The sequence below is a fragment of the Dendrobates tinctorius genome, unplaced genomic scaffold, assembly GCF_039654945.1.
Source record: "Dendrobates tinctorius isolate UK_male_01 unplaced genomic scaffold, ASM3965494v1 ptg000257l, whole genome shotgun sequence".
Classification (NCBI taxonomy): domain Eukaryota; kingdom Metazoa; phylum Chordata; class Amphibia; order Anura; family Dendrobatidae; genus Dendrobates; species Dendrobates tinctorius.
The window spans coordinates 1,912,093-1,937,132 of record NW_027361924.1 but is presented as its reverse complement, the minus strand read 5'-3'; the positions used below and the strand labels follow the sequence as shown (position 1 = coordinate 1,937,132).

Here is a 25,040-nt window from a genome sequence, read left to right as displayed (position 1 = left end):
TAGTTATATTCTTGTACGTAGGGGGCAGTATTATAGTAGTTATATTCTTGTACATAGGAGCAATATAATAGTTATATTCTTGAACATAGGGGGCAGTATTATAGTAGTTATATTCTTGTACATAGGAGCAGTATTATAGTAGTTATATTCTTGTACATAGGGGAAGTATTATAGTAGTTATATTCTTGTACATAGGAGCAGTATTATAGTACTTATATTCTTGTACATAGGAGCAGTATAATAGTTGTTATATTCTTGAACATAGGGGGCAGTATTATAGTAGTTATATTCTTGTACATAGGGGCAGTATTATAGTAGTTATATTCTTGTACATAGGGGCAGTATTATAGTAGTTATATTCTTGTACATAGGGGCAGTATTATAGTAGTTATATTCTTGTACATAGGGGCAGTATTATAGTAGTTATATTCTTGTACATAGGGGCAGTATTATAGTAGTTATATTCTTGTACATAGGGGCAGTATTATAGTAGTTATATTCTTGTATATAGGGGCAGTATTATAGTAGTTATATTCTTGTACATAGGGGCAGTATTATAGTAGTTATATTCTTGTACATAGGGGCAGTATTATAGTAGTTATATTCTTGTACATAGGAGCAGTATTATAGTAGTTATATTCTTGTACATAGGGGCAGTATCATAGTAGTTATATTCTTGTACATAGGGGCATTATTATAGTAGTTATACTCTTGTACGTAGGGGGCAGTATTATAGTAGTTATATTCTTGTACATAGGGAGCAGTATTATAGTAGTTATATTCTTGTACGTAGGGGGCAGTATTATAGTAGTTATATTCTTGTACATAGGAGCAATATAATAGTTATATTCTTGAACATAGGGGGCAGTATTATAGTAGTTATATTCTTGTACATAGGAGCAGTATTATAGTAGTTATATTCTTGTACATAGGGGAAGTATTATAGTAGTTATATTCTTGTACATAGGAGCAGTATTATAGTACTTATATTCTTGTACATAGGAGCAGTATAATAGTTGTTATATTCTTGAACATAGGGGGCAGTATTATAGTAGTTATATTCTTGTACATAGGGGCAGTATTATAGTAGTTATATTCTTGTACATAGGAGCAGTATTATAGTAGTTATATTCTTGTACATAGGAGCAGTATTATAGTAGTTATATTCTTGTACGTAGGGGGCAGTATTATAGTAGTTATATTCTTGTACGTAGGGGGCAGTATAATAGTAGTTATATTCTTGTACATTGGGGCAGTATTATAGTAGTTATATTCTTGTACATAGGGGCAGTATTTTAGTAGTTATATTCTTGTACGTAGGGGGCAGTATTATAGTAGTTATATTCTTGTACATAGGAGCAGTATTATAGTAGTTATATTCTTGTACATAGGGGGCAGTATTATAGTAGTTATATTCTTGTACATAGGGGGCAGTATTATAGTAGTTATATTCTTGTACATAGGGGCAGTATTATAGTAGTTATATTCTTGTACATAGGGGGCAGTATTATAGTAGTTATATTCTTGTACATAGGAGCAGTATTATAGTAGTTATATTCTTGTACATAGGAGCAGTATTATAGTAGTTATATTCTTGTACATAGGGGGCAGTATTATAGTAGTTATATTCTTGTATATAGAGGGCAGTATTATAGTAGTTATATTCTTGTACGTAGGGGGCAGTATTATAGTAGTTATATTCTTGTACATAGGAGCAGTATTGTAGTAGTTATATTCTTGTACATAGGAGCAGTATTATAGTACTTATATTCTTGTACATAGGAGCAGTATAATAGTTGTTATATTCTTGAACATAGGGGGCAGTATTATAGTAGTTATATTCTTGTACATAGGGGCAGTATTATAGTAGTTATATTCTTGTACATAGGAGCAGTATTATAGTAGTTATATTCTTGTACATAGGAGCAGTATTATAGTAGTTATATTCTTGTACGTAGGGGGCAGTATTATAGTAGTTATATTCTTGTACGTAGGGGGCAGTATAATAGTAGTTATATTCTTGTACATAGGGGCAGTATTATAGTAGTTATATTCTTGTACATAGGGGCAGTATTTTAGTAGTTATATTCTTGTACGTAGGGGGCAGTATTATAGTAGTTATATTCTTGTACATAGGAGCAGTATTATAGTAGTTATATTCTTGTACATAGGGGGCAGTATTATAGTAGTTATATTCTTGTACATAGGGGGCAGTATTATAGTAGTTATATTCTTGTACATAGGGGCAGTATTATAGTAGTTATATTCTTGTACATAGGGGGCAGTATTATAGTAGTTATATTCTTGTACATAGGAGCAGTATTATAGTAGTTATATTCTTGTACATAGGAGCAGTATTATAGTAGTTATATTCTTGTACATAGGGGGCAGTATTATAGTAGTTATATTCTTGTATATAGAGGGCAGTATTATAGTAGTTATATTCTTGTACATAGGAGCAGTATTATAGTAGTTATATTCTTGTACATAGGAGCAGTATTATAGTAGTTATATTCTTGTACATAGGAGCAGTATTATAGTAGTTATATTCTTGTACATAGGGGGCAGTATTATAGTAGTTATATTCTTGTACATAGGGGCAGTATTATAGTAGTTATATTCTTGTACATAGGGGGCAGTATTATAGTAGTTATATTCTTGTACATAGGGGCAGTATTATAGTAGTTATATTCTTGTACATAGGGGGCAGTATTATAGTAGTTATATTCTTGTACATAGGAGCAGTATTATAGTAGTTATATTCTTGTACATAGGGGGCAGTATTATAGTAGTTATATTCTTGTACATAGGAGCAGTATTATAGTAGTTATATTCTTGTACATAGGAGCAGTATTATAGTAGTTATATTCTTGTACATAGGGGGCAGTATTATAGTAGTTATATTCTTGTACATAGGAGCAGTATTATAGTAGTTATATTCTTGCACATAGGGGGCAGTATTATAGTAGTTATATTCTTGTATATAGAGGGCAGTATTATAGTAGTTATATTCTTGTACATAGGAGCAGTATTATAGTAGTTATATTCTTGTACATAGGAGCAGTATTATAGTAGTTATATTCTTGTACATAGGGGCAGTATTATAGTAGTTATATTCTTGTACATAGGGGCAGTATTATTATAGTTATATTCTTGTACATAGGGGCAGTATTATAGTAGTTATAGTCTTGTACATAGGAGCAGTATTATAGTAGTTATATTCTTGTACATAGGGGCAGTATTATAGTAGTTATATTCTTGTACATAGGGGGCAGTATTATAGTAGTTATATTCTTGTACATAGGGGCAGTATTATAGTAGTTATATTCTTGTACATAGGGGCAGTATTATTATAGTTATATTCTTGTACATAGGGGCAGTATTATAGTAGTTATATTCTTGTACATAGGGGCAGTATTATAGTAGTTATATTCTTGTACATAGGGGCAGTATTATTATAGTTATATTCTTGTACATAGGGGCAGTATTATAGTAGTTATATTCTTGTACATAGGGGCAGTATTATAGTAGTTATATTCTTGTACATAGGGGCAGTATTATTATAGTTATATTCTTGTACATAGGGGCAGTATTATAGTAGTTATAGTCTTGTACATAGGAGCAGTATTATAGTAGTTATATTCTTGTACATAGGGGCAGTATTATAGTAGTTATATTCTTGTACATAGGGGGCAGTATTATAGTAGTTATATTCTTGTACATAGGGGCAGTATTATAGTAGTTATATTCTTGTACATAGGGGCAGTATTATTATAGTTATATTCTTGTACATAGGGGCAGTATTATAGTAGTTATAGTCTTGTACATAGGAGCAGTATTATAGTAGTTATATTCTTGTATATAGGGGCAGTATTATTGTAGTTATATTCTTGTACATAGGGGGCAGTATTATAGTAGTTATATTCTTGTGCTTATGGGCAGTACCTGTGCTCCTATGTCACAGTTTGCCCCATAAGTGGCACATTTCCCCTTGGGAGTGACAGTACATTAGCGCGGTGTACATTTGGGCTCAGCGCCCTATAAGGAGCCTCTTGTGTGCGGCTCTTCATAAATAGCGCACAGTAAGGAATCTACCTTACATCCTGTTCTGTGCGGCCGGTGGGCTCCGGCCCTCCCAGCACCGGCCTGACACTGGCTCCCTTCATCCCCACTGACCACAGCAGCAGCCTCCACTCATTAGGAGAAGCCTCAGTTTTGTTTACCAAGTGGGAACATAAATATCGTCACCTTTGGGGTCCGGGCAGGAATGTGATGGAGCGTCAGAATCCGCTGCTGCTTAATCTTCAGCCACCGCCAGCTCCTCATTACGTTGACAGTATGGCGGTACGGGGACTGGACCGTAATTGTGCTGACGGTCTGATCCACAGGGCTCTGATTATATTTGAGAGTAATATCGGGGGTGAGCCATTACTGTCCCAGACCCTTCTCCTGTATTGTCCCATATACCTCACACTCGGCTCTGCTACATCACTGTTACTAAACCTTGAACCATCTGACCACACATATCACAACTTCTGTAACACAAACTCGACTCTGCTACATCACGGTTACTGATTAGCCAATTTTTCTTCTGACCAGCACTTCTATAACGCAGACTCATCTCTGCTACATCAGTGTTACCAAACCTTTAACTACCTGACTACACTTTTTACCACCACTTCTATAACACAAACTCGAGTCTGCTGCATCACCGTTACTAAATTCTGGATTGTCTGATTACTCTCCTGACCATTGCTTAGGCACCATAAATTCAACTCTGCTACATCACTTTTAATCCCTGATTGCTTGAGTACACGTCTGATGACCGATTCCATAAAGAAAAACCCAACACTGCTACATCACTGTTACCGTATCCTGGATTACCCGACTACCCATCTGACCGCCACTTCTTTACAACAAACTAAACTCTGCGACCAAACCTTGAGTTTCCTGACTACTTATCGGATCACCAACTCGACTCTGCTATACCACTGTTACTGAACTATAAATTGCCAGACTAGTCTCTAGATCACCACGTCAATTCCTCAAACTCAACTCTGCTACATCACTGTTATCAAATCCTGGGTTACCTGTCAGCTTTCCTCGCCGCCTCTTCTGTACCAACTCAACTCTGCTACATCATCGTTACTGAGTCCTGGAATTTCCGATTACCCTGTCCCCTGCCGACCACTGCTTTTGTACCATAAAATCACTAATACCTGGAATTAAGTTGCCTGGATATTGTCCTGACCACCACTTCTATATAGCAAAGTCGACTCTGCTGCATCACTGCTGCCAAACCATCTGATTCGTGACTTCTCATCACCTCTTCTGTACAGCAAGATAAACTCTGCTAAATCACCATTACAAACTAATAGATTGCCTGACTTTAGACTTTGCTTGTAACGCACCCTCGACTCTGCTGCATCACCATCACCAAACCTTGACTTGCCTGACTATTTTCCTGACCACCGCCTCAATTCCACCAACTCGTCTCTGCTACATCACCGTTACTGGATTTTGGATAGCCTGACATCTCACCTGACCATCTCTTCTGTATTGCATACTTGAGTTTGCTATATCACTGTTACAACAAAGCCTTGAATCGCCTCACTACCCTCCAGACCACCACTTTTATACCATAGACTCAACTCTGTTACATCAATGTTTCCAAACCATGCGTTTCCTGGCTATACTGTGTGTGTAATGCAAACTCGACTCTGCTACATCACCATATTTTGAGATGACTATTTTCATGACCACCGCCTCAATATCACCAACTCAACTTTGTTACATCACCGTTACTGACTCGCGGATTGTCTGACTGCACCTACCAACCACCGCTTTCGTTTCACAAAGTTAACTCTGCGTCATCATCAATACCAATCTTTAAATTGGCTGAATATGGTTCTGAGCACCGCTTCTGTATCGCAAACTGGACTGCTACATCTTTGCTACCAAATTGTGAAGATTCCTGACTAGGCTCGCTTTCACCTTCTCCGTTCAGCAATCTCAACTCTGTGACATCACTGTTACTAAATCCTGAATGCCTGACTACTATTCTGAGCACCATTTCTGAACCGCACCCTCGGCTCTACTACATCACCGTTACCAAGCCGTGAATTTTCTGACTACACTCCGGACCACCTCTTCCTTACTGCTACATCATCATTACTAAATTTTAGATTGCCTTACTACACTTCAGAACGCCACTTTTGAATCACATTCTCGATTCTGCTACATCACCGTTACCAAGCCGTGAATTTTCTGACCACACTCCGGACCACCTCTTCCTTACTGCTACATCATCGTTACTAAATTTTAGATTGCCTTACTACACTTCAGAACTCTACTTTTTAATCGCAATCTCGATTCTGCTACATCACCGTTACCAAGCCGTGAATTTTCTGACTACACTCCGGACCACCTCTTCCTTACTGCTACATCATCGTTACTAAATTTTAGATTGCCTTACTGCACTTCAGAACGCCACTTTTGAATCACATTCTCGATTCTGCTACATCACCGTGACCAAGTCGTGAATTTTCTGACTACACTCCGGACCACCTCTTCCTTACTGCTACATCATCGTTACTAAATTTTAGATTGCCTTACTACACTTCAGAACTCCACTTTTGAATCGCAATCTCGATTCTGCTACATCACCGTTACCAAGCCGTGAATTTTCTGACTACACTCCGGACCAGCTCTTCCTTACTGTGCGCTCACCTCTGCTACATCATCATTACTAAATTTCAGATTGCCTTACAACACTTCAGAACGCCACTTTTGAACCGCAATCTCGATTCTGCTACATCACCGTTACAAAATCATGAATTTCCTGACTACACTTTATATCGCTCTTTTTGTTTGGCAAACCTGACTCTGCAATGTCCCAACCTAGAATTGGCCTGACTACTCTCCAGACCAGTGTTCTTTTATACCGCATTTTCGGTTCTGCTACATCACCGTAATAAATCCTTGAGTTGTTTGACTATTCACCAGTACTTTTATATGGAAGTCCTTTCCGCAGGAGGAATCGCTGGACAATCTAAAGGGAGAAAAGTCATTGGGTCCACGTAAGTTAGTCGACCCGAATTTGGAGGAAAATTGTTCACGGTAGATGAACCTGTGCCGCCTTGTTGGTTTTTTTTGTTGTTGTTGGAGCAGTTTAGGCATCGTGTGCTGGATTGTTTTTTTTTGTTTTTTTTTGTTGTTGGAGCAGTTTAGGCATCGTGTGCTGGATTGTTGGTTTTTTTTGTTTTTTTTTGTTGTTGGAGCAGTTTAGGCATAGTGTGCTGGATTGTTGTTTTTTTTTGTTGTTGTTGGAGCAGTTTAGGCATCGTGTGCTGGATTGTTGGTGTTTTATGTCCGGTGGATCATTCACCACCTGATTGTTTCCCGCTGAGGAGCTTCTCCAGAATTGAATGGCGGCCTCTAGTGGACAACTGCGCGCACTGCACGTTACCTGCACAGTGTCAGTGCGCAAGCAGCCAGAAGGATTTAGAAAGCTCCCATAAAACCTTGTAATTATGCGGGTCCGACCACGAGTTAATTGCTATTTTATTGACGGGTTCACAATTACGGACTTATTTATTCCAGCGGCGGGGCGAGGACTCCGCACGAGGAGCGCGCAGAGTAACGCAGGAGGGATCTGGCACTCAAACAAAACCCTGCTTCTTTCTCACACACAGTCTCCGCATTCAGCCGGGGCTTTATGGACAGACTCCTGTTCTGCAGAGGAAGCTGTAAACTTTAATGCTGATATGCCATTTAATACGCACGCTTGAAGATCTCCATTGACATTTCATGCACGTTTTATGGCGCTTTTTATAATTGTTATTGGAGTCGCGGTGGCGGGTCCGACTGTGGGATTTTTTATATATATATAATGTATACACCCTCCTCCTTTTATTTTATTTAGATATATATTAAAATCAGGAGGATCGTTTCACAATTAGCAACCCCTTTAAATGCAGGTGTAGCAGAGTTGGGTTTGTCGGATGGAGCAGAGCAGAGTTTGTCTGGTATAGCAGAGCTGATGTGATCATGTAGCACACTGCAGGGTGATAACAGAGGATTTTTTTTTTTTACTCCTCGGACGCAAAAAAGAAATAAATTACTAACTCGGCTCTGCTACATCTATATATGAATATTATAATAGCCATTGAGCTTCCCTATAATAATCCGGAAACTCTGCTGCTCTGGAAGCCAAATGATGTTAATGCTCCACCTGCCGACGACTTTGACCCCAACGTAAACTGTTGCCCTCAGTTAGGTGTATGCTTAAATATATGTAGGTGTAGCAGAGTTGAGTTTGTTGGATGCAAATTTTGTAACTGTTTTTTTTTTTTTAATTTATGTGCAGTAGGTAAAAACAGCATCGTTCTGGATTATTGGACTGGACAGTCCAGTGATCCGGCACTGTGCCATGTACGCTTGCAGATGACGCATTGATAGAACTGTAAGAATCCATTCAGCATATTCATTTTTACCCCTCCCACATCGATCCCTTAGAAAAACGGGACAGATGCGAAAGTAGCAAACAGTGAAATATATTCTGGATTATTGGACAGTCGAAATAAAAGTATATAAAACAGGGAAGAGAACTTTATTAAAGGAGCCCTCCGGATCAGACTTGTGTTTGTTGGCTCTGCATGGGCGGGGCATGACGCAGGGGATTTCTTATTGGTCAATCATATTCCAACCCCTAAGGTTCCCTGCAATAGCCATAATGAAATGTACTAGTATTGCTCCCTTTAAGAAATTATTAAATTTCGGGGTCAATGTTTTAGAAAAGGGTGGGGTGGACCCTCTCTTTAAATATTGGTGATGGCCAAGCAAAGTATGAAGGTGGGAGTCTGGGGGTCCTGGATGAGTTGGTGAAATAGTTAAGTCGGTCCAGCCGGCTCCCATTAGGCTTTTATCCCTGTGACAGAGTCAGGGTCGTCTCCAGTCCGCGCAGCTGCCGCCTCTGCCTGCCAAGGGACCAGGTGCCGACTCTGGGGAAGGAGAGTTTAAGCACTTGGCACAAGGGGCCGGCGGGTGATGCCAGAGCCAGCTCGCTTTATGTGTGTGCATCTGTAAGCCGAGTGTGCATGTGCGCCCATAAAGATCTGCGCCAAAGTGCTGTGAAAATCCAGTCCTCATGATCTGTCCGCTGCCTGTATCACATCCCAGTAACCATCACACTGCATCATCCTGGCACTATACATGGCGGCAGGGTTTAGTTCACAGGGTTTTTCCATATATGGCTTCACATAGTTTTTCACGTTTTTTTCAAGTTTAGTTCATGTGGTTTTCATGTGTTTTTTGTTCAAGTTTAGTTCACATGGTTCTAAATGTTTTTTTTTAAGTTTGGTTCATATGTTTTCTATTTATTTTTTTTCATGTTGAGTTCACATGATTTTTCATGTTTTTTTCAGGTTTTGTTCACATGGTTTTTCATGTTTTTGTCAGGTTTTGTTCACATGGTTTTTCATGTTTATATCAGGTTTTGTTCACATGGTTTTTCATGTTTTTATCAGGTTTTGTTCACATGGTTTTTCATGTTTTTATCAGGTTTTTGTTCACATGGTTTTTCATGTTTTTATCAGGTTTTTGTTCACATGGTTTTTCATGTTTTTATCAGGTTTTGTTCACATGGTTTTTCATGTTTTTAACAGGTTTTTGTTCACATGGTTTTTCATGTTTTTATCAGGTTTTTGTTCACATGGTTTTTCATGTTTTTATCAGGTTTTGTTCACATGGCTTTTCATGTTTTTATCAGGTTTTGTTCACATGGTTTTTCATGTTTTTATCAGGTTTTGTTCACATGGTTTTTCATGTTTTTATCAGGTTTAGTTCACATGGTTTTTCATTTTTTTCCCTACAAACTACTCCTTCAGGGCATACTGGATTCTGTAGTTTGGTAGAAGCTGCAGAGCCATAAATTAATGATTAGAAGGCTATACCGTGACATACATTCCTTATACATTGCTTGGATGGTTGGATTGAGGTGGTTTTTCATGTTTTTTTTTTTTAGTTGCTTTTTAAAAAAAAAAAATTTCCCAGTGCATGCTGGGATCTGTAGTTTTGCATCAGCTGGAGCTCCACTGGTCAGAGATTACAGGCCTAAATCAAGAGAGATTTATTACACATAATACTAAGGTTGGGCTCGCGTGGTTTTTCACGTTTATTTTCCCCAACATTTTTCACGTTTTTTTTCCCCTCCAGCTTACTGCATTCCTTTATTTAGTAATTTCAAATGGTCTGCGTCCTCTAACATCCACCAGAAAATCAGTCTTGATTTCAAAAATTTAATTCCGTTTTGTGTACACAGCTCCTGTGCAGAGCTGTGTGTATCCATGGTTACAGACTCCAAACAAAGTCTGATGTGAGCTGATGCATAGTAGTCCTGTCTTTGATGAGTTTTAATTCGTCCCCTTCCGACCCTACGCTAGCCATAAGGCAGTGTATCGGTTGTATGCGGAGTGTCCCTTTAAGAAATGGCCCTTAAAGGGGAAATCTATTTTCACATTATCTATGTGAGGAATCGATCGTCTCAGCGGACCCGGACTATTCTTATACTGAGCAGAAGCGGGGACAGAAGTAGCCGTCCAAAAAGTCGCCTACGAGACGTGCAATGTGTGCGCACGGCGCGAAAAGTTGGTCCTGGTCGTGTGTTGCAGGATATAAAGGAAAGGGATCAGCGGAGGACTACAGCTGCAAGATCTGACTACACAGGTGTGTATGTAGTCTGTCGCCGTGGAGACGCTTAGCTCTGCATGGGAGCTGTAGACACAAAACAGTAGAAGATTTTTAGTTAAAATTCCAACTTTTTTTTTTTATAGCAGATTCATTGAGGCATGAAAAACAGGCTTGCAAAAGTTTACACACCTCTTAAGTGAAACAAAACGTGCTGGGAGTTGTAGTGTCATCACATTTTGGCCAGTGCTTGCACAGCATAGGTCTTCTCCGCTCACTACCAAAGCTGCCTCTTCCTCCAAACACAGCACAACTCGCCTGCTCTCTACAGGCTCCATCTGACTTTTTTTTTTTTTTTTTATTATTATTATTTTTTCCGCCATCACAGCTAATTCAGGTTTCCTGCAAATTATTTTGCTAGGTAATATAACAATTTGTTTTTCATTAGCGGCTGTCCGCTCCGGAGCCCCCTTCAAGGTTTGAGAAACAGCAGCCGGCGAGAGGGGGGCCTCGGAGGGGAACCCTTGGGGGAATACGGGGGCAGAGCGCACCGTACAGTTTACTGCTCGCAGCCAGGCAGGCACGGGATTTAACGACGCACTCCCCATATAGGGGGATCACATGCGTGTCCCCACCGCCAGCTAATTAGGGCAGCCCCCATGTCAACATGCAGAATTGTTAAAGTCTTAGCTACTGTGAAATGCATAAAAAATAGTATTAACCCCCCCCCCCCCCGAGCGGAGCACGGACAATTTATGGAGAAGATTATAGATCCTAACGATCGCTCAGGCGGCGTTGGCCTCAATGGGGGGAATAGTCCTACAGTATAGAGGTCTGGGATTTATACTACCTGGGCGGAGAACCACTAAAAGGGGCTCAGGAGGGTCACACAGATAAATGTTTATATGAGACATTGACTGTAAAGAAAGGAAATCCCTACTGCTGATTAATAGAAGGCTCCGATCACCCATCCTGTAGATAAAAGCTCGAGAATCTACATTTCAGAAGTCACCACTAGAGGGAGCACAGGAGCTTACTGTATACAGTCTGCAGTGAGCTCCCCCTGGTGGTGGCTGTAAGCAGGCAGGGTTTTATCATTTATTTTATATCCGTGTTTGCGTGTACACACTCACACATATATATATATATATATATATATATATATATATATATATATATATATATATATATATATATATATATACACACATATATATATATACACAGTTATTTTACTCATTTATATAGCGCCATCAATTCCTCAGTGCTTTACAGGCATCATATAATATGTGGGTGTGTGTGTTCATACATATATAAAGACGTACATTAAATGATAAGATCGGAACTGCCGTCAGCCACCACCAGGGGGAGCTCACTGCAGACTGTGTACAGTAAGCTCCTGTGCTCCCTCTAGTGGTGTCCACGCTCAGATAAGTGTCACTCCCAGTGATGCACGACCCACCACTCTGCTATAGTGAGGTCACTGCGCGCTGAGGACCCACAGGAGACAGTCGACACAGGATTAATAGGGACTGGTCGGCTGTCCTGACGTGTCTGTTGTATTTACTACTTATGTCACGTTGGAGCTTCTTTTATCAGATCTCTCCACAGTCCTTCTCTTATTCCTCTTGGAAATGAGCAACAGTACTGACAAGTGGAGATCCCGGATGTCTTGACTCGATCAGATCCTGCCGGAGACTGGTCCCATCCTGACAGTCTGAGCCTGAGATGCCTCCATGGTGCTCGGAGGCTCGTTGACCTCACGGCGTCCTAGAGGCTGGTTTTCCGGCCTCGGTCCCATATATCGGTACGTGTAATTAGACGCTAATCGGATTACTTGGAGCCACTGCAAGAAAGCGGCCGAGGAGGAGGCCCCGTGTCTTGGGGAGGTTGCCCCGGACTGTGGAGGTTACGTCCACTGGTGAAGCCGCACCTGCCGATTTCACATGTAGCGGCTGCACTCAATTACTGCACATCGGGGGAGGAGGATCGGAGGACACACATCCTCTTCCTTCTAGAGATCAAGTAACATCAACCCCGCAACATCTGGTCCTGGCCATCCCCCAGGGCCACTAACCTCTGCCTACATTAACTCCACAAGGCCTGTCACAGGCCTGGCCGACAGCGAGTGACAGCTGGCAGCAAGTGTCCGACAGCAGCAGCGTCTGTTAATCGTGACGTGGCTTCCAAAGTTCTGCAACTTTCTAATGTACTTTGTGTATTAATCCAGCGCCATTTTCAGGACCTTGGCTCGCTCACAGGAATATTTCTATGCACTGACTGTCAGTGTAATTGTTCAAGTATGGCCGCCCCATCCTGTATCCACTATTGGGGCATATGGATAGTATAGTGGAAATATTCAAGGGGGCTCCCCCACCTGGGCATATGGCATATCCATAGAATAGATGTGGGTTTTATCCTCTGTCAATGAAGATGTTACTGCGCATGTGCAGCTCCTTCTAAGTTACTGTTCATATCAGCTCCCTTTATGTCACTGCATGTGTGCAGCTCATTCTAAGTCACACACATCTGCAGCTCTCTCTACTCACCGTGCATGTGGTGCTTTATGTCACAACCCATGCGCAGCTCCCTAAGTTACCATGTATGTACGACTCCCTTTAGTCACCACACATGTACAGCTCCCTCTAAGATGCTGCGCATGAGCAACTGCCTCATAGTCACTGCACATGGGCAGCTCCCCTTAAGTCCTTGCTCATGGGCAACTCCCTCTTATTCACGGTACATGTGCAGCTTCCTCAAAGTCGCTGCGCACAGACAGCTCTCTTCAAGTCACCGCGCATGTTCAGCTCCCTCTAAGTCACCGCGCATGTGCAGCTCCCTCTAAGTCACCGCGCATGTGCAGCTCCCTCTAAGTCACCGCGCATGTGCAGCTCCCTCTAAGTCACCGCGCATGTGCAGCTCCCTCTAAGTCACCGCGCATGTGCAGCTCCCTCTAAGTCACCGCGCATGTGCAGCTCCCTCTAAGTCACCGCGCATGTGCAGCTCCCTCTAAGTCACCGCGCATGTGCAGCTCCCTCTAAGTCACCGCGCATGTGCAGCTCCCTCTAAGTCACCGCGCATGTGCAGCTCCCTCTAAGTCACCGCGCATGTGCAGCTCCCTCTAAGTCACCGCGCATGTGCAGCTCCCTCTAAGTCACCGCGCATGTGCAGCTCCCTCTAAGTCACCGCGCATGTGCAGCTCCCTCTAAGTCACCGCGCATGTGCAGCTCCCTCTAAGTCACCGCGCATGTGCAGCTCCCTCTAAGTCACCGCGCATGTGCAGCTCCCTCTAAGTCACCGCGCATGTGCAGCTCCCTCTAAGTCACCGCGCATGTGCAGCTCCCTCTAAGTCACCGCGCATGTGCAGCTCCCTCTAAGTCACCGCGCATGTGCAGCTCCCTCTAAGTCACCGCGCATGTGCAGCTCCCTCTAAGTCACCGCGCATGTGCAGCTCCCTCTAAGTCACCGCGCATGTGCAGCTCCCTCTAAGTCACCGCGCATGTGCAGCTCCCTCTAAGTCACCGCGCATGTGCAGCTCCCTCTAAGTCACCGCGCATGTGCAGCTCCCTCTAAGTCACCGCGCATGTGCAGCTCCCTCTAAGTCACCGCGCATGTGCAGCTCCCTCTAAGTCACCGCGCATGTGCAGCTCCCTCTAAGTCACCGCGCATGTGCAGCTCCCTCTAAGTCACCGCGCATGTGCAGCTCCCTCTAAGTCACCGCGCATGTGCAGCTCCCTCTAAGTCACCGCGCATGTGCAGCTCCCTCTAAGTCACCGCGCATGTGCAGCTCCCTCTAAGTCACCGCGCATGTGCAGCTCCCTCTAAGTCACCGCTGATGTTCAGCTCCCTCTAAGTCACCGCTGATGTTCAGCTCTCCCTCTAAGTCACCGCTGATGTTCAGCTCTCCCTCTAAGTCACCGCTGATGTTCAGCTCTCCCTCTAAGTCACCGCTGATGTTCAGCTCTCCCTCTAAGTCACCGCTGATGTTCAGCTCTCCCTCTAAGTCACCGCTGATGTTCAGCTCTCCCTCTAAGTCACCGCTGATGTTCAGCTCTCCCTCTAAGTCACCGCTGATGTTCAGCTCTCCCTCTAAGTCACCGCTGATGTTCAGCTCTCCCTCTAAGTCACCGCTGATGTTCAGCTCTCCCTCTAAGTCACCGCTGATGTTCAGCTCTCCCTCTAAGTCACCGCTGATGTTCAGCTCTCCCTCTAAGTCACCGCTGATGTTCAGCTCTCCCTCTAAGTCACCGCTGATGTTCAGCTCTCCCTCTAAGTCACCGCTGATGTTCAGCTCTCCCTCTAAGTCACCGCTGATGTTCAGCTCTCCCTCTAAGTCACCGCTGATGTTCAGCTCTCCCTCTAAGTCACCGCTGATGTTCAGCTCTCCCTCTAAGTCACCGCTGATGTTCAGCTCTCCCTCTAAGTCACCGCTGATGTTCAGCTCTCCCTCTAAGTCACCGCTGATGTTCAGCTCTCCCTCTAAGTCACCGCTGATGTTCAGCTCTCCCTCTAAGTCACCGCTGATGTTCAGCTCTCCCTCTAAGTCACCGCTGATGTTCAGCTCTCCCTCTAAGTCACCGCTGATGTTCAGCTCTCCCTCTAAGTCACCGCTGATGTTCAGCTCTCCCTCTAAGTCACCGCTGATGTTCAGCTCTCCCTCTAAGTCACCGCTGATGTTCAGCTCTCCCTCTAAGTCACCGCTGATGTTCAGCTCTCCCTCTAAGTCACCGCTGATGTTCAGCTCTCCCTCTAAGTCACCGCTGATGTTCAGCTCTCCCTCTAAGTCACCGCTGATGTTCAGCTCTCCCTCTAAGTCACCGCTGATGTTCAGCTCTCCCTCTAAGTCACCGCTGATGTTCAGCTCTCCCTCTAAGTCACCGCTGATGTTCAGCTCTCCCTCTAAGTCACCGCTGATGTTCAGCTCTCCCTCTAAGTCACCGCTGATGTTCAGCTCTCCCTCTAAGTCACCGCTGATGTTCAGCTCTCCCTCTAAGTCACCGCTGATGTTCAGCTCTCCCTCTAAGTCACCGCTGATGTTCAGCTCTCCCTCTAAGTCACCGCTGATGTTCAGCTCTCCCTCTAAGTCACCGCTGATGTTCAGCTCTCCCTCTAAGTCACCGCTGATGTTCAGCTCTCCCTCTAAGTCACCGCTGATGTTCAGCTCTCCCTCTAAGTCACCGCTGATGTTCAGCTCTCCCTCTAAGTCACCGCTGATGTTCAGCTCTCCCTCTAAGTCACCGCTGATGTTCAGCTCTCCCTCTAAGTCACCGCTGATGTTCAGCTCTCCCTCTAAGTCACCGCTGATGTTCAGCTCTCCCTCTAAGTCACCGCTGATGTTCAGCTCTCCCTCTAAGTCACCGCTGATGTTCAGCTCTCCCTCTAAGTCACCGCTGATGTTCAGCTCTCCCTCTAAGTCACCGCTGATGTTCAGCTCTCCCTCTAAGTCACCGCTGATGTTCAGCTCTCCCTCTAAGTCACCGCTGATGTTCAGCTCTCCCTCTAAGTCACCGCTGATGTTCAGCTCTCCCTCTAAGTCACCGCTGATGTTCAGCTCTCCCTCTAAGTCACCGCTGATGTTCAGCTCTCCCTCTAAGTCACCGCTGATGTTCAGCTCTCCCTCTAAGTCACCGCTGATGTTCAGCTCTCCCTCTAAGTCACCGCTGATGTTCAGCTCTCCCTCTAAGTCACCGCTGATGTTCAGCTCCCTCTAAGTCACCGCTGATGTTCAGCTCCCTCTAAGTCACCGCTGATGTTCAGCTCTCCCTCTAAGTCACCGCTGATGTTCAGCTCCCTCTAAGTCACCGCTGATGTTCAGCTCCCTCTAAGTCACCGCTGATGTTCAGCTCCCTCTAAGTCACCGCTGATGTTCAGCTCCCTCTAAGTCACCGCTGATGTTCAGCTCCCTCTAAGTCACCGCTGATGTTCAGCTCCCTCTAAGTCACCGCTGATGTTCAGCTCCCTCTAAGTCACCGCTGATGTTCAGCTCCCTCTAAGTCACCGCTGATGTTCAGCTCCCTCTAAGTCACCGCTGATGTTCAGCTCCCTCTAAGTCACCGCTGATGTTCAGCTCCCTCTAAGTCACCGCTGATGTTCAGCTCCCTCTAAGTCACCGCTGATGTTCAGCTCCCTCTAAGTCACCGCTGATGTTCAGCTCCCTCTAAGTCACCGCTGATGTTCAGCTCCCTCTAAGTCACCGCTGATGTTCAGCTCCCTCTAAGTCACCGCTGATGTTCAGCTCCCTCTAAGTCACCGCTGATGTTCAGCTCCCTCTAAGTCACCGCTGATGTTCAGCTCCCTCTAAGTCACCGCTGATGTTCAGCTCCCTCTAAGTCACCGCTGATGTTCAGCTCCCTCTAAGTCACCGCTGATGTTCAGCTCCCTCTAAGTCACCGCTGATGTTCAGCTCCCTCTAAGTCACCGCTGATGTTCAGCTCCCTCTAAGTCACCGCTGATGTTCAGCTCCCTCTAAGTCACCGCTGATGTTCAGCTCCCTCTAAGTCACCGCTGATGTTCAGCTCCCTCTAAGTCACCGCTGATGTTCAGCTCCCTCTAAGTCACCGCTGATGTTCAGCTCCCTCTAAGTCACCGCTGATGTTCAGCTCCCTCTAAGTCACCGCTGATGTTCAGCTCCCTCTAAGTCACCGCTGATGTTCAGCTCCCTCTAAGTCACCGCTGATGTTCAGCTCCCTCTAAGTCACCGCTGATGTTCAGCTCCCTCTAAGTCACCGCTGATGTTCAGCTCCCTCTAAGTCACCGCTGATGTTCAGCTCCCTCTAAGTCACCGCTGATGTTCAGCTCCCTCTAAGTCACCGCTGATGTTCAGCTCCCTCTAAGTCACCGCTGATGTTCAGCTCCCTCTAAGTCACCGCTGATGTTCAGCTCCCTCTAAGTCACCGCTGATGTTCAGCTCCCTCTAAGTCACCGCTGATGTTCAGCTCCCTCTAAGTCACCGCTGATGTTCAGCTCCCTCTAAGTCACCGCTGATGTTCAGCTCCCTCTAAGTCACCGCTGATGTTCAGCTCCCTCTAAGTCACCGCTGATGTTCAGCTCCCTCTAAGTCACCGCTGATGTTCAGCTCCCTCTAAGTCACCGCTGATGTTCAGCTCCCTCTAAGTCACCGCTGATGTTCAGCTCCCTCTAAGTCACCGCTGATGTTCAGCTCCCTCTAAGTCACCGCTGATGTTCAGCTCCCTCTAAGTCACCGCTGATGTTCAGCTCCCTCTAAGTCACCGCTGATGTTCAGCTCCCTCTAAGTCACCGCTGATGTTCAGCTCCCTCTAAGTCACCGCTGATGTTCAGCTCCCTCTAAGTCACCGCTGATGTTCAGCTCCCTCTAAGTCACCGCTGATGTTCAGCTCCCTCTAAGTCACCGCTGATGTTCAGCTCCCTCTAAGTCACCGCTGATGTTCAGCTCCCTCTAAGTCACCGCTGATGTTCAGCTCCCTCTAAGTCACCGCTGATGTTCAGCTCCCTCTAAGTCACCGCTGATGTTCAGCTCCCTCTAAGTCACCGCTGATGTTCAGCTCCCTCTAAGTCACCGCTGATGTTCAGCTCCCTCTAAGTCACCGCTGATGTTCAGCTCCCTCTAAGTCACCGCTGATGTTCAGCTCCCTCTAAGTCACCGCTGATGTTCAGCTCCCTCTAAGTCACCGCTGATGTTCAGCTCCCTCTAAGTCACCGCTGATGTTCAGCTCCCTCTAAGTCACCGCTGATGTTCAGCTCCCTCTAAGTCACCGCTGATGTTCAGCTCCCTCTAAGTCACCGCTGATGTTCAGCTCCCTCTAAGTCACCGCTGATGTTCAGCTCCCTCTAAGTCACCGCTGATGTTCAGCTCCCTCTAAGTCACCGCTGATGTTCAGCTCCCTCTAAGTCACCGCTGATGTTCAGCTCCCTCTAAGTCACCGCTGATGTTCAGCTCCCTCTAAGTCACCGCTGATGTTCAGCTCCCTCTAAGTCACCGCTGATGTTCAGCTCCCTCTAAGTCACCGCTGATGTTCAGCTCCCTCTAAGTCACCGCTGATGTTCAGCTCCCTCTAAGTCACCGCTGATGTTCAGCTCCCTCTAAGTCACCGCTGATGTTCAGCTCCCTCTAAGTCACGGCTGATGTTCAGCTCCCTCTAAGTCACGGCTGATGTTCAGCTCCCTCTAAGTCACGGCTGATGTTCAGCTCCCTCTAAGTCACGGCTGATGTTCAGCTCCCTCTAAGTCACGGCTGATGTTCAGCTCCCTCTAAGTCACGGCTGATGTTCAGCTCCCTCTAAGTCACGGCTGATGTTCAGCTCCCTCTAAGTCACGGCTGATGTTCAGCTCCCTCTAAGTCACGGCTGATGTTCAGCTCCCTCTAAGTCACGGCTGATGTTCAGCTCCCTCTAAGTCACGGCTGATGTTCAGCTCCCTCTAAGTCACGGCTGATGTTCAGCTCCCTCTAAGTCACGGCTGATGCTCAGCTCCCTCTAAGTCACGGCTGATGCTCAGCTCCCTCTAAGTCACGGCTGATGCTCAGCTCCCTCTAAGTCACGGCTGATGCTCAGCTCCCTCTAAGTCACGGCTGATGCTCAGCTCCCTCTAAGTCACGGCTGATGCTCAGCTCCCTCTAAGCCACGGCTGATGCTCAGCTCCCTCTAAGCCACGGCTGATGCTCAGCTCCCTCTAAGCCACGGCTGATGCTCAGCTCCCTCTAAGCCACGGCTGATGCTCAGCTCCCTCTAAGCCACGGCTGATGCTCAGCTCCCTCTAAGCCACGGCTGATGCTCAGCTCCCTCTAAGCCACGGCTGATGCTCAGCTCCCTCTAAGCCACGGCTGATGCTCAGCTCCCTCTAAGCCACGGCTGATGCTCAGCTCCCTCTAAGCCACGGCTGATGCTCAGCTCCCTCTAAGCCACGGCTGATGCTCAGCTCCCTCTAAGCCACGGCTGATGCTCAGCTCCCTCTAAGCCACGGCTGATGCTCAGCTCCCTCTAAGCCACCGCTGATGCTCAGCTCCCTCTAAGCCACCGCTGATGCTCAGCTCCCTCTAAGCCACCGCTGATGCTCAGCTCCCTCTAAGCCACCGCTGATGCTCAGCTCCCTCTAAGCCACCGCTGATGCTCAGCTCCCTCTAAGCCACCGCTGATGCTCAGCTCCCTCTAAGCCACCGCTGATGCTCAGCTCCCTCTAAGCCACCGCTGATGCTCAGCTCCCTCTAAGCCACCGCTGATGCTCAGCTCCCTCTAAGCCACCGCTGATGCTCAGCTCCCTCTAAGCCACCGCTGATGCTCAGCTCCCTCTAAGCCACCGCTGATGCTCAGCTCCCTCTAAGCCACCGCTGATGCTCAGCTCCCTCTAAGCCACCGCTGATGCTCAGCTCCCTCTAAGCCACCGCTGATGCTCAGCTCCCTCTAAGCCACCGCTGATGCTCAGCTCCCTCTAAGCCACCGCTGATGCTCAGCTCCCTCTAAGCCACCGCTGATGCTCAGCTCCCTCTAAGCCACCGCTGATGCTCAGCTCCCTCTAAGCCACCGCTGATGCTCAGCTCCCTCTAAGCCACCGCTGATGCTCAGCTCCCTCTAAGCCACCGCTGATGCTCAGCTCCCTCTAAGCCACCGCTGATGCTCAGCTCCCTCTAAGCCACCGCGCCTGTGCAGCGCCCCCTAAGTCACCGCGCCTGTGCAGCTCCCTCTAAGTGCTGTCTAACCTGTGACTTTCCAGTTGTTTCAAAACTACAGCTCTCAGCATGTCTTTTAATAAAACACCGAGGTTGCCATGGCAGACGTAAGCTGTGACACTGACAAGACACAGGTATGACATCCTTGACAAAGGGATAGGCAGCACAGAACATGTAAGGTCACATTCTGGGAGTTGTAGTTCTACACGCCACACTAAAGTAGGCTAGAATTTATATAAGAAGCATCCAAAGGCATAGAACAGCCATCTCCATGTGATTCATTACTACAACTCCCAGCATGTTTTGACAGCTGAACACTGCTTTTACCTTTGCCAGTCATCATCATTCGAGTTTTGTCTGCAGTTGTCAGGGCATGCTGGGGGTTGTAGTCCTGACATAGGTTGAAGATACCGTAACTGACAAAGAGAAATGTGGCATCTGAAGTGACATGATGGGAGTAGTATTTCTCTTAATGCCATAACTGAATTCACAGAGCAGCGTGTAGTAAGGGAAGGATAATATTGACCTTCAGATACAGCCTGGGATGGGCCTGACAGTAATGGATGTGGAGGATGTAAACAGGAGAGGTTCCTGGCCTTTGTGTTACCCTCCCCTGCAGAGCAGCGCGGCACATGCGAGTCTCCTCGTCATTCACAGCGTATTTGGTATTATGTCTGATCCACGTCTCAGTAGTGTTTGCAGCGGGATCATAAGACTGCACCACAACATCTGTACAAGGCACTCACATAGCATTGTGAGCAGCTGCATTCACAGCATTCAAAGCTGAAATCTCCCTTAAGTCCTTCATATACAGTGACTGCACCCCCAGAATAGTGAGTGCAGCTCTGGAGTATAATACAAGATGTAACTCAGGATCAGTAATGTAATGTATGCACACAGTGACTGCATCAGCAGAATAGTGAGTGCAGCTCTGGGGTATAATACAGGATGTAACTCAGGATCAGTAATGTATGTACACAGTGACTGCACCAGCAGAATAGTGAGTGCAGCTCTGGGGTATAATTCAGGATGTAACTCAGGATCAGTAATGTAATGTATGTACACAGTGACTGCACCCGCAGAATAGTGAGTGCAGCTCAGGGGTATAATACAGGATGTAACTCAGGATCAGTAATGTATGTACACAGTGACTGCACCAGCAGAATAGTGAGTGCAGCTCTGGAGTATAATACAGGATGTAACTCAGGATCAGTAATGTATGTACACGGTGACTGCACCCGCAGAATAGTGAGTGCAGCTCTGGGGTATAATACAGGATGTAACTCAGGATCAGTAATGTAATGTATGTACACAGTGACTGCACCCGCAGAATAGTGAGTGCAGCTCTGGAGTATAATACAGGAGGTAACTCAGGATCAGTAATGTAATGTATGTACACAGTGACTGCACCAGCATAATAGTGAGTGCAGCTCTGGGGTATAATACAGGATGTAACTCAGGATCAGTAATGTAATGTATGTACACAGTGACTGCACCAGCATAATAGTGAGTGCAGCTCTGGGGTATAATACAGGATGTAACTCAGGATCAGTAATGTAATGTATGTACACAGTGACTGCACCAGCAGAATAGTGAGTGCAGGTCTGGGGTATAATACAGGAGGTAACTCGGGATCAGTAATGTATGTACACGGTGACTGCACCAGCATAATAGTGAGTGCAGCTCTGGAGTATAATACAGGATGTAACTCAGGATCAGTAATGTATGTACACAGTGACTGCACCAGCAGAATAGTGAGTGCAGCTCTGGAGTATAATACAGGATGTAACTCAGGATCAGTAATGTATGTACACAGTGACTGCACCAGCAGAATAGTGAGTGCAGCTCTGGAGTATAATACAGGATGTAACTCAGGATCAGTAATGTAATGTATGTACACAGTGACTGCACCAACAGAATAGTGAGTGCAGCTCTGGGGTATAATACAGGATGTAACTCAGGATCAGTAATGTAATGTATGTACACAGTGACTGCACCAGCAGAATAGTGAGTGCAGCTCTGGAGTATAATACAGGAGGTAACTCAGGATAAGTAATGTATGTACACGGTGACTGCACCAGCAGAATAGTGAGTGCAACTCTGGGGTATAATGCAGGATAAGTAGTGTATACACACAGCCCCATCTTCTACATGAAGCTATATGAGACCTGGTGTAAAAGTTTCCCTTTAAATGCCTCATTTCTGTAAAGAAGATCTGGGACTGAGGTTTCCTGGAAATTATTAGACAGGATAGAATTATTCTTGAATTGTAAACAAAAAAGTTAAATATTTTCTACTTGGTTGAGCATGTGTGAAATGTTCCGGGGGCTATTCTTGGGTACATCTACGTGGGTATGGATTAAACCAATATCCAGGTCTCTAGTGGAAGAATAAAGTTTGACTTTGCAAATAAAAACACAAAGATGAGGCGTGAGGGTGAAAGGTGTCAGTACAGCCAGTCCCTGCATGAAGGCCGTAAATAAAAAGAAGGGCAAACGCTGATGACTACCTGTAAAAGTGTCCTCAGACTTTCCAATGCGCCTCATAGTGTTCCTCTATATGATGGATAATATGTCTCCTGGCTGACACATTGCACTGTGCGCTTCCTATGCATTTAGCTTACAGAGGATTGTCTGCACGGGTTACAAGCTGTCAGCTGCGAGAGGAATTATATATGTATTGCTTTTCAACCTCACGATGTGAGCAAAAATTCCTCCTCTTAATTTACAGCAAGCAGAGATATTAACAGCAAAAAGGATTTGAAGAATAAAGTATTGTTTAAGAGCTGCATTATTTCTCTGGGCCATCAACTATGTCCATATTTTCCCTGATAACAGCACTTGCTGTCCCCAGTTCCCTGCGGCTGTTATTCCCAGATCCTTTCAGTTGTTATTCCCAGATCCTTTCAGTTGCTGTTCCCTGCAAATGCTCTTCCCAGGTTTCTGCAGTTGCTCTCTCTAGTTCCCTGAAACTGCTCGCAGCTCCCTGCATCTACACTTCCCAGTTTGTTGCATCTACTGTTCCCAGTTTCCAGCAATTGCATTCAGTATTTCCTTACAGCTGCTGTTTCCCTGCATCTACTATCCCCAGCTCCCTGCGGCCGCTCTCCCCGGCTCCCTGCGGCCGCTCTCCCCGGCTCCCTGCGGCCGCTCTCCCCGGCTCCCTGCGGCCGCTCTCCCCTGTTCCCTGCGGCCGCTCTCCCCTGTTCCCTGCGGCCGCTCTCCCCGGTTCCCTGCGGCCGCTCTCCCCGGCTCCCTGCGGCCGCTCTCCCCGGCTCCCTGCGGCCGCTCTCCCCGGCTCCCTGCGGCCGCTCTCCCCGGCTCCCTGCGGCCGCTCTCCCCGGCTCCCTGCGGCCGCTCTCCCCGGCTCCCTGCGGCCGCTCTCCCCGGCTCCCTGCGGCCGCTCTCCCCGGCTCCCTGCGGCCGCTCTCCCCGGCTCCCTGCGGCCGCTCTCCCCGGCTCCCTGCGGCCGCTCTCCCCGGCTCCCTGCGGCCGCTCTCCCCGGCTCCCTGCGGCCGCTCTCCCCGGCTCCCTGCGGCCGCTCTCCCCTGTTCCCTGCGGCCGCTCTCCCCTGTTCCCTGCGGCCGCTCTCCCCGGTTCCCTGCGGCCGCTCTCCCCGGTTCCCTGCGGCCGCTCTCCCCGGCTCCCTGCGGCCGCTCTCCCCGGCTCCCTGCGGCCGCTCTCCCCGGCTCCCTGCGGCCGCTCTCCCCGGCTCCCTGCGGCCGCTCTCCCCGGCTCCCTGCGGCCGCTCTCCCCGGCTCCCTGCGGCCGCTCTCCCCGGCTCCCTGCGGCCGCTCTCCCCGGCTCCCTGCGGCCGCTCTCCCCGGCTCCCTGCGGCCGCTCTCCCCGGCTCCCTGCGGCCGCTCTCCCCGGCTCCCTGCCGCCGCTCTCCCCGGCTCCCTGCGGCCGCTCTCCCCGGCTCCCTGCGGCCGCTCTCCCCGGCTCCCTGCGGCCGCTCTCCCCGGCTCCCTGCCGCCGCTCTCCCCGGCTCCCTGCGGCCGCTCTCCCCGGCTCCCTGCGGCCGCTCTCCCCGGCTCCCTGCCGCCGCTCTCCCCGGCTCCCTGCGGCCGCTCTCCCCGGCTCCCTGCCGCCGCTCTCCCCGGCTCCCTGCGGCCGCTCTCCCCGGCTCCCTGCCGCCGCTCTCCCCGGCTCCCTGCGGCCGCTCTCCCCGGCTCCCTGCCGCCGCTCTCCCCGGCTCCCTGCCGCCGCTCTCCCCGGCTCCCTGCCGCCGCTCTCCCCGGCTCCCTGCCGCCGCTCTCCCCGGCTCCCTGCCGCCGCTCTCCCCGGCTCCCTGCCGCCGCTCTCCCCGGCTCCCTGCCGCCGCTCTCCCCGGCTCCCTGCCGCCGCTCTCCCCGGCTCCCTGCCGCCGCTCTCCCCGGCTCCCTGCCGCCGCTCTCCCCGGCTCCCTGCCGCCGCTCTCCCCGGCTCCCTGCCGCCGCTCTCCCCGGCTCCCTGCCGCCGCTCTCCCCGGCTCCCTGCCGCCGCTCTCCCCGGCTCCCTGCCGCCGCTCTCCCCGGCTCCCTGCCGCCGCTCTCCCTGGCTCCCTGCCGCCGCTCTCGCCGGCTCCCTGCCGCCGCTCTCGCCGGCTCCCTGCCGCCGCTCTCGCCGGCTCCCTGCCGCCGCTCTCGCCGGCTCCCTGCCGCCGCTCTCGCCGGCTCCCTGCCGCCGCTCTCGCCGGCTCCCTGCTGCTGGTCTCCCTAGTTCCCTGCAGT

General features: G+C 47.8%; 1 protein-coding gene across 2 annotated transcripts in view; it reads left to right on the top strand.

Annotated features, from left to right (window-relative positions):
• LMF1 (lipase maturation factor 1) overlaps positions 1–25,040 on the top strand; it is a 229,513-nt gene that overhangs the window by 132,356 nt on the left and 72,117 nt on the right. The window lies entirely within an intron of this gene.